Source organism: Pelobates fuscus, chromosome 12 (genome assembly GCF_036172605.1).
Source record: "Pelobates fuscus isolate aPelFus1 chromosome 12, aPelFus1.pri, whole genome shotgun sequence".
In the NCBI taxonomy this organism is placed as follows: Eukaryota; Metazoa; Chordata; class Amphibia; order Anura; family Pelobatidae; genus Pelobates; species Pelobates fuscus.
Genome location: NC_086328.1, coordinates 19,364,620 through 19,380,935, shown reverse-complemented (window position 1 = coordinate 19,380,935; position 16,316 = coordinate 19,364,620). Strand labels below are relative to the sequence as shown.

Below are 16,316 nucleotides of genomic sequence, written 5' to 3'. Positions count from 1 at the left end.
TACAAATACATATTCTAATCAAGCAGACCTAAAACCAATCCCTAGATGACTGCTAGCTAGGCTATAGTGATCTTAGACCGTGGTCCTTTGGGAGGCAACAAACACATACCGAATTGACTAAACAATTATTTAAACAAATTGGATAAAAATTGCAGTTTGTTTCTTGTAGAAAGTTGTCGTATACTGTTAGTTCAACAGCATGATGATATGTGTGCCAAAAAAATATGGTGGATCTTTTAACACTAGATACAAGATGTTTATATCTGGATGTTATGTGGCAAAGGGATTTAAACAGTTACTTTATAAAGACGCTTCTTGTCTTTTAGTAACCACAATATGTCATTATGAAAACAGATATATATTATAATTTTATTTATATTTTTACATTCTTTATTTTTGTTGTGCAGTGGTATAAAAATGAGATTATAATGACATGTCCACAAGAGCTGATACGACAGGAGAAATTGCAAATACAGTACATGGCATGTCAAGAATGTTGTACTTTTTATGTAAATAAAAAACAAGATAAACACTACTCCTGCAGATATTATTCAGCAAAAATAATATATTTTTAAAGTGAAATGACACTCCATTATATTTAAAAAATACTCATACAGCCCACATTCGTCTTTTTCCAGATTTTATTGTGTGGGAGTTATACACTTAATATGATTTCTGCTCTTGCAAGTGAAGAGAATATTAGGTAGTTTTTTTTACATGTTAGGGCACTTTAAGACTATCTGGGTGATTAACAGTACCCCATGTGACTCATTAGACATCTCTCAGTGTTGTCCTAATGGACTCCTCTGTCTTCTGTGAAGGTAATTAACAAAGAAACAATGCAGAAAGAGGATTTTTCACCCATGTTGATCGGTTGCACAGGTGAGCACCTCCATTAACCTTCCCACTCGAATGTGATAAAATACAGATTCATTGAGCAACCTGTGAAATGAGAAACAGTTTAATTAGTGAGATAGATACGCATTTGCAGGGAGACTTATTTACATAGTGTGCACACTCGATTCAACAAGAGCACAGTCGCATATCTTAAAAGCAACAAATGATGGGATTCTGAAATGTTTTTAATTACCAATTAATCAAATATTAGGGTAGATTTCTCAATTTCACAACTACATTAAAAAAAAAAAATTATAAAATAAATGTTGGAGGAAAAAAAAAAATGATTAATGTAAGAAAACAAAATTCCCAAAACTACTATATTAATGATTCATCTCTAATAAAAATAATTACATGTGGAGTGGCAAACTGTTATATAGGAATACAACATGCAAGTTCTAATATTTTCATACACAATTAACTATGAAGAAATGTACAGCCCTTTTCGCACATTGTCCCACAATTTTATTCTGTTTCTGGATGCCGTGTGTGTCATTGCATCATTCGATCATGTAAAAAGAGCTAAAGTAAAGGTCTGGTTCTCGGTGCCCCATTTGCAGTTTGAGTCTGTTGCTGCTATCTCTCAACATGAGGATCTTAGGGGGCGGGGCCAACAAATAACGAGAGCTCATAATAAACAGATGACAGACTTAGCCAATATTTTGGCTATGTCAAAATCAAATGCGCAGAGCCTTGTTAAGTCGCAGGAAGAAGTAATAGCTTACCTTTTACATTTGCAAGACTGCTTTAGTTCGGGTCCCTTGTCCGGGTCTTATTTTCTGACCTACTTATCAGACACACCAGAGATGATCACCTAAGTCCACAGTGTGGAATCTTCATTGACCCCACTTTGAGCCAGTCTAGAACTCCGTTATTATATGCAAGCAATGCTACAGAACTATACACATTTGCAAATGCTGATTGGTGGACAGGCCAGTATTGCTCATTTCATGTTTACGTGCATGCAAGCTTTATTTACATGCCACTATTTTCAGTTATGTTCTGATGCTACTAACAGTCATCTGGGGCATGGGTAAACTTAATCACCAAACTCTTTCATGTGACCCAATTATTATAGACTTTTTTTTTTATTCTTATTTTATTCGTGCAGTGATTTAACAAGCAGATTTTCACTGCCACAACAGCTGGTGCAAACAGAATTGTAGACATTTGAAAACAATAGTATGGCATCACTAACATTGCAAATATAGGGTTAAAGATAACAGTTGCATGGCTTCATTTTTATAAACCCCCCCCCCCCCCCCCAAAAAAAAAAAACCCATCAGGCTGAGCAATAGTGTTTAGGGAGGGAGATTTATGCTGTCATCAGTATGCTAAAAAGATGATAGTGCTGTGATGGGTGGCTAAATTAAAGGATAGGTGTTCAGGCTAGGCACACATGTTGTACAGAGGTCCTATGGTCAGTCTGTATGTTATTACAGCACTCCTGACATATATGGGAAGTTAATTATAACCAAGATGGCTCTGCGTTTAAATGCAGTGAGAGAGAAACCCGCTACAAAACCACAGCTCCAGTAGGTTAAGATTAAGTGAGTGTGGGGGGCGGAGCCAAAAGCCGAACAGAGTAGACGCGTGTGAAGCGAAGGCCGCGGGAAACTCCGCGCCAAAAGAAAATGGCGAAACAAACTCTGCCCTCTCGGAAGAACGGGCCCTGGATGAGCTGCACGAGTTCCCAGACACTGGGGGTCTACACCATCCCTCCTCAGATGAGGACAACGAGATGCCCTCCACAAAAGGAGACATTAAGGCGTTGCTCCACAATATCCGCGCAATGTTTGCGTCAGACCTCGCAACGGCATGGGAGGAGATACACCAAGTGGAAGGCCGAGTAAGGAAGGTGGAAGAGGACACGCAGGGCCTAAACACAAGATATATATCGATAGAAAAGCAAACCCAAGAAATCCAACAAGCACAGACATTACTCACCAATCGCATAGATGCCATGGAGGACCAGCGCCGGAGCCGGAACATTAAAATCAGGGGAATCCCAGAGACGGTGACCCCCGAAGAACTGCCACACTACGCCAGGAGGCTTCTGACCATAATACTCACCTCAAAGCAAACAGGCCTTTACAGACTAAATATACCGCATCCCAAAAGCACCTAGAGCCCCGGCGGAATCCCCAAGGGATGTCATCCTCCACCTCCAAACAAGATCCACACAAATAGCCTTCATGTCAGCGATGAGAGGACAGCCCTCCTACTCTTTTGAAAATGCCCACTTGACCTTCTACTTGTCTAGGCCCACCTAGGTTCAAACCTCTAACCAGTGCACTGTGCCAACACTCCATCCCGTACCACTGGGGGTTCCCCAGGAGCCTGGTTATCTCCCACAGAAGCAAAACGATCCGCATAAATGAGCCAGCGGACATAGACTCTGTGCTCCCGGCACTGGGACTGCCACTTGACTCGGAACCGGGAGCCACGGAACCCGGGTCCACAGCACCACCCCCAAAGGCCTCACACAACTGGGACGTGTCCAATCTGAAACTGTTTCGACCAGCAGGAGCAGCCACAGGCCCATCCACCTCCTCTGGGCCTTGGAACACCGGCAGGCTCCCCACGACCACCTGAGAAACGGGACACTCGCAGAACATCTAAACCAGACTGTTCCATAAAAACTGACACTAACCACCAGCAAGTTTTTTATGTATTTTCTTCTTCTTCTTTTTTTTTATTCATTCATTTATTTATTTAATTTTTCTCTTGTCTTTTTCACGCTTATCTAACCTGCTATATACTCTCTTATGGTTGATATGTCATTAGATCGTAGAGATACAACGATCTTACGATTTGTACCAAACTGAACAGTAGCCAGCACTCAGGCAACACCACACCTAGCTGCAGGAAGGGGCAGACCGCACAACGATCAGAGGGCCCCATCGCAGACCACACACAGCACGCTCCACACCTCCAGCGAGACCCTTACTTAGGTAACACCCCCTCACTACTGAGGAATAAACCCTTATATGGCAACCAATCACAATCACACCAAGCCATACATGAAGAGGAGGTCTTAGACACCACACAACCCCCCCCCCTCCCCCAATCTCGGGGTCACAGAGCTTCTCTCACAGCACCTAGAAGGCAATCGCACAAAACACGCAAGAACGCACACAAGCACAGTTCTGCACAATCTGCAGCGCATCATAGCTCCCCCTCCTACTAGACCAACTATATAGTGGCCACTTAGAGACACACTCTACCAAGATGCCTGAGGTCAAGCCAACTACCTATCTGACTTACCCGCTAAACCTCAGCTACAATATAGCAATACCACACAGCCACGAGACCACTCATATACTACTTTACTGTTACCATTGACGAATACGACCAACCAGAATACATTACCACATAAAACTACTGCTGTAAAAATACAGCTGCTGATGCATACTTATTAATCTAAGCTTTGTATAGACCGGTTGGAGCACTAAGCATAGTTTACCTTTTTTACTGTTTAAGTTGGCTCTCACAAATCTTTGGTATATTACTATTACTAAAAACCAAAGAAAAGAAAATGTTACTTGCGCTTTCTCCTTAATCCCTATGTATATTTAGACAAATGGAGGTCATTTAGTTGCTCCAATGGCCATTAGAGGGATGCCCGCCTGCCAACGTCAAGGCAGACCCCCCTAAGCGGGTCCTAACACTGACCCTTCAGCCTGCTTCCTTGAGCTTCTGGCAAAGATATCTCTAATGAGACAGAAAGGGGTATTTTTTTATATACACCCCTTTACTTATTAACCCTTAATAGGGAACACATGGGATGGGTAGCAGCATTGTAACCAGGCTGTGTGATACAAAGTAAATACAAATACAAAAAGAGAAGTCCTGTGCTTAAGCAGCAAGGACTACAACACACATCAGCCCCAATATATAGTAAAAACCAAAGAAAAGAAAATTTTACTTGCGCTTTCTCCTTAATCCCTATGTATATTTAGACAAATGGAGGTCATTTAGTTGCTCCAATGGCCATTGGAGGGATGCCCGCCTGCCAACGTCAAGGCAGACCCCCCTAAGCGGGTCCTAACACTGACCCTTCAGCCTGCTTCCTTGAGCTTCTGGCAAAGATATCTCTAATGAGACAGAAAGGGGTATTTTTTATATACACCCCTTTACTTATTAACCCTTAATAGGGAACACATGGGATGGGTAGCAGCATTGTAACCAGGCTGTGTGATACAAAGTAAATACAAATACAAAAAGAGAAGTCCTGCGCTTAAGCAGCAAGGACTACAACACACATCAGCCCCAATATACAGGGGTGTATATAAAAAATACCCCTTTCTGTCTCATTAGAGATATCTTTGCCAGAAGCTCAAGGAAGCAGGCTGAAGGGTCAGTGTTAGGACCCGCTTAGGGGGGTCTGCCTTGACGTTGGCAGGCGGGCATCCCTCCAATGGCCATTGGAGCAACTAAATGACCTCCATTTGTCTAAATATACATAGGGATTAAGGAGAAAGCGCAAGTAAAATTTTCTTTTCTTTGGTTTTTACTATATATTGGGGCTGATGTGTGTTGTAGTCCTTGCTGCTTAAGCGCAGGACTTCTCTTTTTGTATTTGTATTTACTTTGTATCACACAGCCTGGTTACAATGCTGCTGCCCATCCCATGTGTTCCCTATTAAGGGTTAATAAGTAAAGGGGTGTATATAAAAAATACCCCTTTCTGTCTCATTAGAGATATCTTTGCCAGAAGCTCAAGGAAGCAGGCTGAAGGGTCAGTGTTAGGACCCGCTTAGGGGGGTCTGCCTTGACGTTGGCAGGCGGGCATCCCTCCAATGGCCATTGGAGCAACTAAATGACCTCCATTTGTCTAAATATACATAGGGATTAAGGAGAAAGCGCAAGTAACATTTTCTTTTCTTTGGTTTTTACTATATATTGGGGCTGATGTGTGTTGTAGTCCTTCCTGCTTAAGCGCAGGACTTCTCTTTTTGTATTTATATTACTATTACTACAAAAATGTGCATTATCCTTGTATGTCACTTACAGCCTTAAACATGTTTATCGACGCTTGCTTATACTGCTGTGACATATTAAGTTTGCATGTACTCCTTTCTATATGCACAAACAAAATAAAGAATAAAAAAAAAAAAAAAAAAGATTAAGTGAGTGTAGTTATTACAACGATAACTATAGAGCTGGGTGTTACAATAAAAGGTAAATCAAATATGAATCGACAGCAGGGTTAGGGTGCCGCTATTATAGTAAAGTATAAAAACATGGGTCCCTGTTTTTCACTACAAAATAATTACTACTATGGTTGGCATAGAGATCACGGGGTATAGGCATTGAAATCATAATGTGTAAGGCAACAGGCCGAAATAAAAATAAAACTATCTGTGCACTTTTACAGTGTGAGTGTAGATTTGATCATGTATGAGTCCCCTTTCATCCGATCCCTAATGGTGGGAAGCTGCCAGAGTTTATTGCTGGGTCATTGTTGTCCCGTTGTTCCAGCCAGGGTGGGAGCCGGGGTGCTGTGTGCGGTCTTCTGTGTAAGAGGTCCTCTCCCCACTTCGCCCGAAGGGCATGTTGATCAGCAGCCATGCGGCATGGGATTCTCCTCTTCTTTGCTATATGAGAATGGGTCCGAAGGCGCTCTGCATGTCGGTAAGCCCTCTGTGTGCCCGATCTGTTGCTCAGAGATTTCTTCAGGTGGGACCCCGGTCTAGGACAAGGTTGGGAGTTCGTTTTAGCTTTTAGCCTAGCTGATTCGGCAGGGGTGTGTTATTGGTGATAGATGCATCTCCAGAACTGTTGGCAGAGAGCATCAAAGCGCTCTTCAAAACGCTCCCTCCATGTACAGTCCTGTACTGTACAGTCCTGAGGATAAGGAGTGGCAGCCAAATTATTTTCACAACTTGGCTGGTGGTGATGCGGGGGACTATGTTGCTTGAGTGAGGTGAGTTTCCCCAGCAGGGACCAGGATAACCCCCGCCGGTCCAAAGGGAGGTGGGGGCGGGGGGAGGGGGGGGGTAGCAGGGCGACAAACGAGCCACGGATCACAGCGGGTCCCGTTTTGAGAGATCGGCCGCCTCCCGCATTCACCAAAACTCTAGTCATACTAGGCCGCGTGTTCGGACAGCAGATTTCCACAATGCAGATCAAGATAAAGGACACCCTCGAGTGCCCACTCACTTTAGTATTGTTCCTCCATCTGCTCCAGGTTGAGTATCAGTCGATTTTAGTAGTGAAGTGTAGGTTTAACTCAGATGTGCAGGAGCTGGTAACAAACACGTCTGGCCATCTTGGCAGTCAGGCCCAGCCCCCTCCCCCCCCACCATTATAGACTTTTAAAGTTTGTTAAGTATAAAATAGCAAATGAATTAATAGAGCAAGAAATAAATGTTTAATGAATCACCTAATCATTTTTAGAATATGAAAGGAAAAAAAAAACCTTTCTCAACTGAAAAACAGTTTAAGTGTCTTCTGCAGAATGCAGGAAATACAAATTTTCAGAACATCAAACCATGTATAATGTAATAGTAATAATATGTATTGTCCAGAGTTATGACATCTTAATAAAATGTATAGCTTCAACAAATTCCACAGAACTACATACACTGAGTAAGAAGTATAAAAAAAGCTCAATAATATGCATTGTTCCCAGTCTGATGAAAGTCAAAATAAAAATAAGAGAAAATGATCTAATTGATAAGCTCACAGCTATGATACATAACACTATGCAGGCAGTCGGTTTGGGCCCCATAGGAGAAGATGAAGGGTAAGACAGTGGTTTCCAAACCGGTCCTAAAGGCACATCTACCAGTTCAGGATTTAGGAATTACCCAATTGTGCCAAAGTGTTTTTTTTGTTTGTTTTGTTTTTTAAAACACCTTAGATTTAATTGGGTTATCCCTTAATCCCGGACTGGTAGGCGTGCCTTAAGGACTGGTTTGGAAACCACTAGGTTAAGAAGAGAGTGAAATTGAAATTAAGCAGTCACTGGTCTTGCGGTGGGATTTCTTCCTTTTCTTTTCAATTTAATTTTTAATTACTACCTTTAAAGAGGGTATTTTATGGGGGATGCACGGTTTGCCTACTTGATAAGAAGTCTCCCTCCCCGTATTGGAGACACTTTCCTGGACACACACAACCACATCAGCACTTAATAGCAGTCCTAAACAGATTTTATAATCTTTATTGAGGATGATGGAGTTTCACTCATGTCATATCAATATATGTGTATGCCATTGTTAGGATTTTTAAAATGTGCATGTATATGACCTTTCAAGACTATACATAATGTATGTCTAGTTTTTTTTTTTTCCGTGAATTAAGCTTTAATTTGTTCTGTTTAATTGGAAAATGGGTACAGTAACACGGCAAACTGTCCGATATGGTTTGTATATCTATATCTACTGATTGCTAAATAAAGAATTTAAATTTTCTTATATTAAATTATACTTTATAGTAGTGATAATAGTAGATTTAAGAGCCCTAACTACAGACATATGATCTAAACAATTAAGTAGAATCTTACAAAAGGAATTGGTTCATACAAGGTTCTACAGTTCTACAGAGATTCTGTTTATCACAAGCATTGTTTTAGCAGCCACTGGTGTATTTAAGATATGTTGCTGTAGCTTATCAGAATTAATCTGGCTATCAAAGTATTGGCAAGTAAAATGGCTGGTACAGAAACATTCCTGCAACTCAACTGACATGGGCACCTTGTGGGCACCACAACATTTGTCACCACAGCATCCAAATTCCATCATACTAAATGGACCAAGTTGAAGGAAACTGCTGCCAGGTAATATTTACCTGATAATGCTACAACAAATGCAAAGATACAATGATTGCTCAACAATGAACTAGTTTTTAGCAGAAAAAGAAGTGCATTCTTGCCACAACATGTTTTTATTATCAGCCAAGAGCCCGTGCGATGGTGAACGCAGTACAGTTAAAGTTTCCTAATGATCTGTTTGCGTGAGATTCAACACTGTTTCAAAATGCTGAAACTTTAACCCTTCTTTTAATCCAAATTGAATGAACAAAAATTCTACTTTAACATCTTGGCCAGAATTTAAAGGGTTATTCTCTGAAACTGCGTTAGGGTGCATGGTGCACCATACCCTATAATCAGGCATGAAATCAAATGATGGGAGGTATTTCTGTGGTTATATAGGTTGGCAAGTACTAATTATTATAGTAACAAGGAGGGGATCTACAGTGCCAACATAAGTGAAACTTCTCTTAATTTCTTATTTACATATTGGAGTGAGCTCACAAATCTGTCTCTGTATAGGCTTTGTTGCCATGACGACTGTTCCCATTATGAAAGGAAAATAAAATGTAGGGCAGCTGTTACAAGCAGATACTCGGGCCTTGTTACAATAAGTATTCAGCCACTTGTATTGAGCAGGTGTGCGGCGGAGTTTCAAAGGGAGATGCACAATGACTGTGTGAGACTCTGCACATTAAGAGCACGGCGCACCAGGCATAAAGGACAAAATATTAATATATAACAAAGTTGCAAGAGCAAAACACAGACATGTGCGTGATTGTCGGGATTTAAATCCACAGCTATGGCATAGATGTCACTGTTTATTATGTAGGATTAACATTCGCTATCTTGAAGAGTAAGGATTATTAATAAGAAAAAAAAAAAGAAAAGATAATCATAAAAAGAAAGAAAAAGTTTGTTTAAAAAAAAAAGATATCTATATATATATATATATTTATATAGAATGCATGAAGACACTTTGGAGGGTTTGCATGGGGGCTTAATCTATGCAACACAACAGCACTGATATACATATAATTCTCATATATAGTAAATAAGGACTGAAAAATAATATTTATTGAACAACTTCTCTCCACAGACATAGGTTTTATTTAATTAATTCTTCATTAATGAAGTATCCAATGATAAAACAAATATAAAGCAAAGATGCACCTCAGTGATAGAAGTATATGGGTTCTCAGAGGTAAAGCTCAATGTACAGAGTCATATAGTCCAAAAACTGATACATTTGGCATCATCATTCCAATAATGATATCAGGTGGAACTCCATTTCAATGGTTTGTGTACTGTGGACATTAGACGTTTGTACAAATGCGTTTCAGCAGGTATGAACGAAACAAATGCCTTTTCACGCCTGAACAAATTGGTCTGTTCCTCATTGAACAAGACTCCACAGATAAATATAGATGGATTGATCAGTTCTGGTGCAGATAGATACCCAGTGGCGTACTTTATTTTGTGCTGCCCTAGTGGTACCCATCAGACTCCTAAACCATAAACGATATGATAGGTCACCTAAGGTAAATCCAGCTATGACCGTTTAACATGTCTCAGACTCAAGGATATCTGATTCAGGGCTTTTTACCATAACAACTGGGTTATATGGTAATGTTTGAGACTGATCTCTGTGCACTTAACCAATATTAACAATTCCTTAAAGAAACATTTCAATGTTTAAAAAAACAAAACAAAAAAAAACTGTTTAGTACATATACCCCCAATAAAAACAGGTATGCATTTAATTGTGATTTTTTTTGGGGGGGGGGGATTATTCTGAAACTTGAAATGAGTGTATAAAGAATGCAGTGGCATTATTATTATTTTGAATATTATTTATTTATTATAATTATTATTTTTATTATTATTATTACTGAGATGATAGCCTGACCTTGCTCTATTTATTAATTGTTGTTATTATTATGATGGAGATAGCCTGACCTTGCTCTATTTATTAATTATTGTTATTATTATGATGGAGATAGCCTGACTATGCACTAATTATTAATTATTGTTATAATTATGATGGAGATGGTCTGACCTTGCTCTAATTGTTAATAATTATTAATTATTATTATTATTATTATTATAATGATGATGAGATGGTCTGGCCTTGCTCTATATAGGAATTATTATTGTTATTATTATGATGGATATGGTCTGACCTTGCTCTATTTATTAATTATTGTTATTATTATTATGATGGAGATAGCCTGACTATGCACTAATTATTAATTATTGTTATAATTATGATGGAGATGGTCTAACATTGCTCTATATTATTATTATTATTATTGTTATTATTATGATGGAGATGGTCTGACATTGCTCTATATTATTATTATTATTAATTATTGTTATTATGATGGAGATGGTCTGACATTGCTCTGTATATTAATTATTTTTTATTATTATTATTATTATTATTATGGAGATGGTCTGACATTGCTCTATATTATTATTATTATTATTATTATTATTATGATGGAGATGGTCTGACCTAGCTCTATATATTTATTATTATTATTATTGTTATTATTATTATTGTTGTTATTATTATGATGGAGATGGTCTGATCTTGCTCTATATAATTATTATTATTATTATTGTTATTATTATGATGGAGATGGTCTGACCTAGCTCTATATATTTATTATTATTATTGTTATTATTATGATGGAGATGGTCTGACATTGCTCTATATATTAGTTATTATTATTATTATTATTATGGAGATGGTCTGACATTGCTCTATATATTTATTATTATTATTATTATTATTATTATTATTATGGAGATGGTCTGACATTGCTCTATATATTTATTATTATTATTAATATTATTGTTATTATTATTATTATGGAGATGGTCTGACCTTGCTCTATATATTTATTATTATTATTATTATTGAGATGGTCTGACATTGCTCTATATATTTATTATTATTATTATGATGGAGATGGTCTGACATTGCTCTATATATATTATTATTATGATGGAGATGGTCTGACATTGCTCTATATATTTATTATTATTATTAATATTATTCTTGTTATTATTATTATTATGGAGTTGGTCTGACCTTGCTCTATATATTTATTATTATTATTATTATTGAGATGGTCTGACATTGCTCTATATATTTATTATTATTATTATGATGGAGATGGTCTGACATTGCTCTATATATATTATTACTATGATGGAGATGGTCTGACATTGCTCTATATATTTATTATTATTATTAATATTATTGTTGTTATTATTATTATTATGGAGATGGTCTGACCTTGCTCTATATATTTATTATTATTATTATGATGGAGATGGTCTGACATTGCTCTATATATATTATTATTATGATGGAGATGGTCTGACCTTGCACTAGGACTCACAGAGCAGCTGCTCCTGCATCCCACGAGCTGTCACCATTTGCTGCGTCCTGATTGGCCGCCCCGCTCAGGTCACGTGACACCCGGTGCTGGCTAGCCATGTGCTTCTGTTTACACAGCAGATCCGGCCCCTTTTAAATTGACAGCTGTTCCCGCGGCTGCTCAGTCCTGCTGGCTCCGCCTATTAGGGGCGGGGTTATGTGAGGGAGGTGTAGGAGGGTGCTAACAGTTCCCGAATAAACCGCCAGGGGGCCCCGAAACGAGGTGAAACACATTCCAGCAGAGAAATAGTGTTTCATATTACTTCACTCTTAGCTCACTGCTGTTCTATGCCATTAAATGCGCATACTCACAACACGGTCACCATCTGACCCAGTGAACGTATTGCTAAATAAAACCACTATACTGATAGAACAGTGAAACTCTGTGCAAGACACAGAACATAGAGAGAACCCACTGGAACTCTGCTACAGAGATAGAACCCTGTGAAACTGAGCTACAGACAGATAGAACCCTATGGAAATCTGTGCATGAGATAGAGAGAACCAACTGGAACTCTGTGCAACATAAAAAGAACCAAGTGGAACTTTGTGCAGGAGACAGAACCCAGTGAAACTCTGTTCAAGACACAGAACATAGAGAGAACCCACTGGAACTCTGCTACAGAGATAGAACCCTGTGAAACTGAGCTACAGACAGATAGAACCCTATGGAAATCTGTGCATGAGATAGAGAGAACCAACTGGAACTCTGTGCAACATAAAAAGAACCAAGTGGAACTTTGTGCAGGAGACAGAACCCAGTGAAACTCTGTTCAAGACACAGAACATAGAGAGAACCCACTGGAACTCTGCTACAGAGCTAGAACCATGTGAAACTGAGTTACAGACAGATAGAACCCTATGGAAATCTGTGCATGAGATAGAGAGAACCAACTGGAACTCTGTGCAACATAAAAAGAACCAAGTGGAACTTTGTGCAGGAGACAGAACCCAGTGAAACTCTGTTCAAGACACAGAACATAGAGAGAACCCACTGGAACTCTGCTACAGAGATAGAGCCCTGTGAAACTGAGCTACAGACAGATAGAATCCTATGGAAATCTGTGCATGAGATCGAGAGAACCAACTGGAACTCTGTTGCAGTAAACAGAAACCCGTGAGACTCTGTACAATATAAAGAGAACCAAGTGGAACTATGTGCAGTAATAGAACCCCTTGTTACATCGATATAATACAGTTCAAATATGTGCTGAAGGTAAATATAGAACTCCAGGGATCTGTGCTACAGAGCTAGCACTCCATGAAACAGCAGCCTATTCGCCCACTGGAAAATAATTAATACCAGTCCTTGTCAAAATAGTTTACCACATGTTTTAGAACTACATGTCCGAGAACGGTTTGTTATTTTTAAAGGATAGCAAAGCAACATGGGAGTTGTAGTTCTACAAAGTTGGCAACCTATGCCAATCTCCTATTTGACTATTACTCTATTAAACAGCTGCAATGCCATGGGTTTAATCTCCCTGCCTGGCACTGGTTTATCCATAATAACTGGCCGGTAAAGGGAATTTAGGAAAACGTTGATGTCCCTCAGTGTCACAGGATGGCGCCATCTTATAACATTCTCATAGACCCCATGGCTACAGTAAGAGACCACCGTTCCCATATTACATCAGACTGAAACATCTCACTGCTTCAGGCAGAGTGTTTCTAAATCTTGTGTTTAACATCATAGTTCTCGGTGTAACAGACCCGGGCGGGAGGATATGATGAATTAGGAGGAATATTTATGGACCTCTTCTCTGAATCGCCGCCTCAGTTTTAAAGGTAATATCTCTAGTCCAGGCTGAGATTGGGATGCCCTGTAACAAAATGTACTCCTACCATTAAAACAAACAAAAAAAAGATTATGCTGTCACATGAGATACATATGAATAATTACTTGATCTAGATTTTAACCTTAAATGTTTACTTTATTTTGTTATTAATGTATCATATCTGTTTATTTCTAGTAATAATAACTTTGATCTAGCAGCTAGAGACAATTAAGTGAAATGTGAATGAAAATAAACATATTTATTCACTACTTACTGTAACACATTTACCTGTGATAGTCATTTTGCTGTCATTTAATGAGGTAATGTGACATGGAGTGAGCCTCGCTGTCATTTAATGAGGTAATGTGACATGGAGTGAGTCTCGCTGTCATTTAATGAGGTAATGTGACATGGAGTGAGTCTCGCTGCCATTTAATGAGGTAATGTGACATGGAGTGAGTCTTGCTGTCATTTAATGAGGTAATGTGACATGGAGTGAGTCTCGCTGTCATTTAATGAGGTAATGTGACACGGAGTGAGCCTCGCTGTCATTTAATGAGGTAATGTGACATGGAGTGAGCCTCGCTGTCATTTAATGAGGTAATGTGACATGGAGTGAGTCTCGCTGTCATTTAATGAGGTAATGTGACATGGAGCGAGTCTCGCTGTCATTTAATGAGGTAATGTGACACGGAGTGAGCCTCGCTGCCATTTAATGAGGTAATGTGACATGGAGTGAGTCTCGCTGTCATTTAATGAGGTAATGTGACATGGAGTGAGTCTCGCTGTCATTTAATGAGGTAATGTGACATGGAGTGAGCCTCGCTGCCATTTAATGAGGTAATGTGACATGGAGCGAGTCTCGCTGTCATTTAATGAGGTAATGTGACACAGAGTGAGTCTCGCTGCCATTTAATGAGGTAATGTGACATGGAGCGAGTCTCGCTGTCATTTAATGAGGTAATGTGACATGGAGTGAGTCTCGCTGCCATTTAATGAGGTAATGTGACATGGAGCGAGTCTCGCTGTCATTTAATGAGGTAATGTGACATGGAGTGAGCCTCGCTGTCATTTAATGAGGTAATGTGACATGGAGTGAGCCTCGCTGCCATTTAATGAGGTAATGTGACATGGAGTGAGCCTCGCTGCCATTTAATGAGGTAATGTGACATGGAGTGAGCCTCGCTGTCATTTAATGAGGTAATGTGACACGGAGTGAGTCTCGCTGTCATTTAATGAGGTAATGTGACATGGAGTGAGCCTCGCTGCCATTTAATGAGGTAATGTGACATGGAGTGAGTCTCGCTGCCATTTAATGAGGTAATGTGACATGGAGTGAGCCTCGCTGTCATTTAATGAGGTAATGTGACATGGAGTGAGCCTCGCTGTCATTTAATGAGGTAATGTGACATGGAGTGAGTCTCGCTGTCATTTAATGAGGTAATGTGACATGGAGTGAGCCTCGCTGTCATTTAATGAGGTAATGTGACATGGCGTGAGTCTCGCTGTCATTTAATGAGGTAATGTGACATGGAGCGAGTCTCGCTGTCATTTAATGAGGTAATGTGACACGGAGTGAGCCTCGCTGCCATTTAATGAGGTAATGTGACATGGAGTGAGTCTCGCTGTCATTTAATGAGGTAATGTGACATGGAGTGAGCCTCGCTGCCATTTAATGAGGTAATGTGACATGGAGCGAGTCTCGCTGTCATTTAATGAGGTAATGTGACATGGAGTGAGCCTCGCTGTCATTTAATGAGGTAATGTGACATGGAGTGAGTCTCGCTGTCATTTAATGAGGTAATGTGACATGGAGTGAGCCTCGCTGCCATTTAATGAGGTAATGTGACATGGAGTGAGTCTCGCTGTCATTTAATGAGGTAATGTGACATGGAGTGAGCCTCGCTGCCATTTAATGAGGTAATGTGACATGGAGCGAGTCTCGCTGTCATTTAATGAGGTAATGTGACATGGAGTGAGTCTCGCTGTCATTTAATGAGGTAATGTGACATGGAGCGAGTCTCGCTGTCATTTAATGAGGTAATGTGACATGGAGTGAGCCTCGCTGTCATTTAATGAGGTAATGTGACATGGAGTGAGTCTCGCTGTCATTTAATGAGGTAATGTGACATGGAGCGAGTCTCGCTGTCATTTAATGAGGTAATGTGACATGGAGTGAGCCTCGCTGTCATTTAATGAGGTAATGTGACATGGAGTGAGCCTCGCTGCCATTTAATGAGGTAATGTGACATGGAGTGAGCCTCGCTGCCATTTAATGAGGTAATGTGACATGGAGTGAGTCTCGCTGTCATTTAATGAGGTAATGTGACATGGAGTGAGCCTCGCTGCCATTTAATGAGGTAATGTGACATGGAGTGAGCCTCGCTGCCATTTAATGAGGTAATGTGACATGGAGTGAGTCTCGCTGTCATTT

The 16,316-nt window shown here is 39.7% G+C and overlaps 1 long non-coding RNA gene across 1 annotated transcript in view; it reads right to left on the bottom strand.

Moving 5' to 3' along the window:
• Nucleotides 1-623: 623 nt before the first annotated feature.
• LOC134578885 (uncharacterized) overlaps nucleotides 624-16,316 on the bottom strand; it is a 63,816-nt gene continuing 48,123 nt past the window's right edge. Inside the window, exon 2 of the long non-coding RNA XR_010086142.1 lies at nucleotides 624-942. This is a non-coding gene — a long non-coding RNA (uncharacterized LOC134578885). The remainder of the gene's footprint in view (nucleotides 943-16,316) is intronic.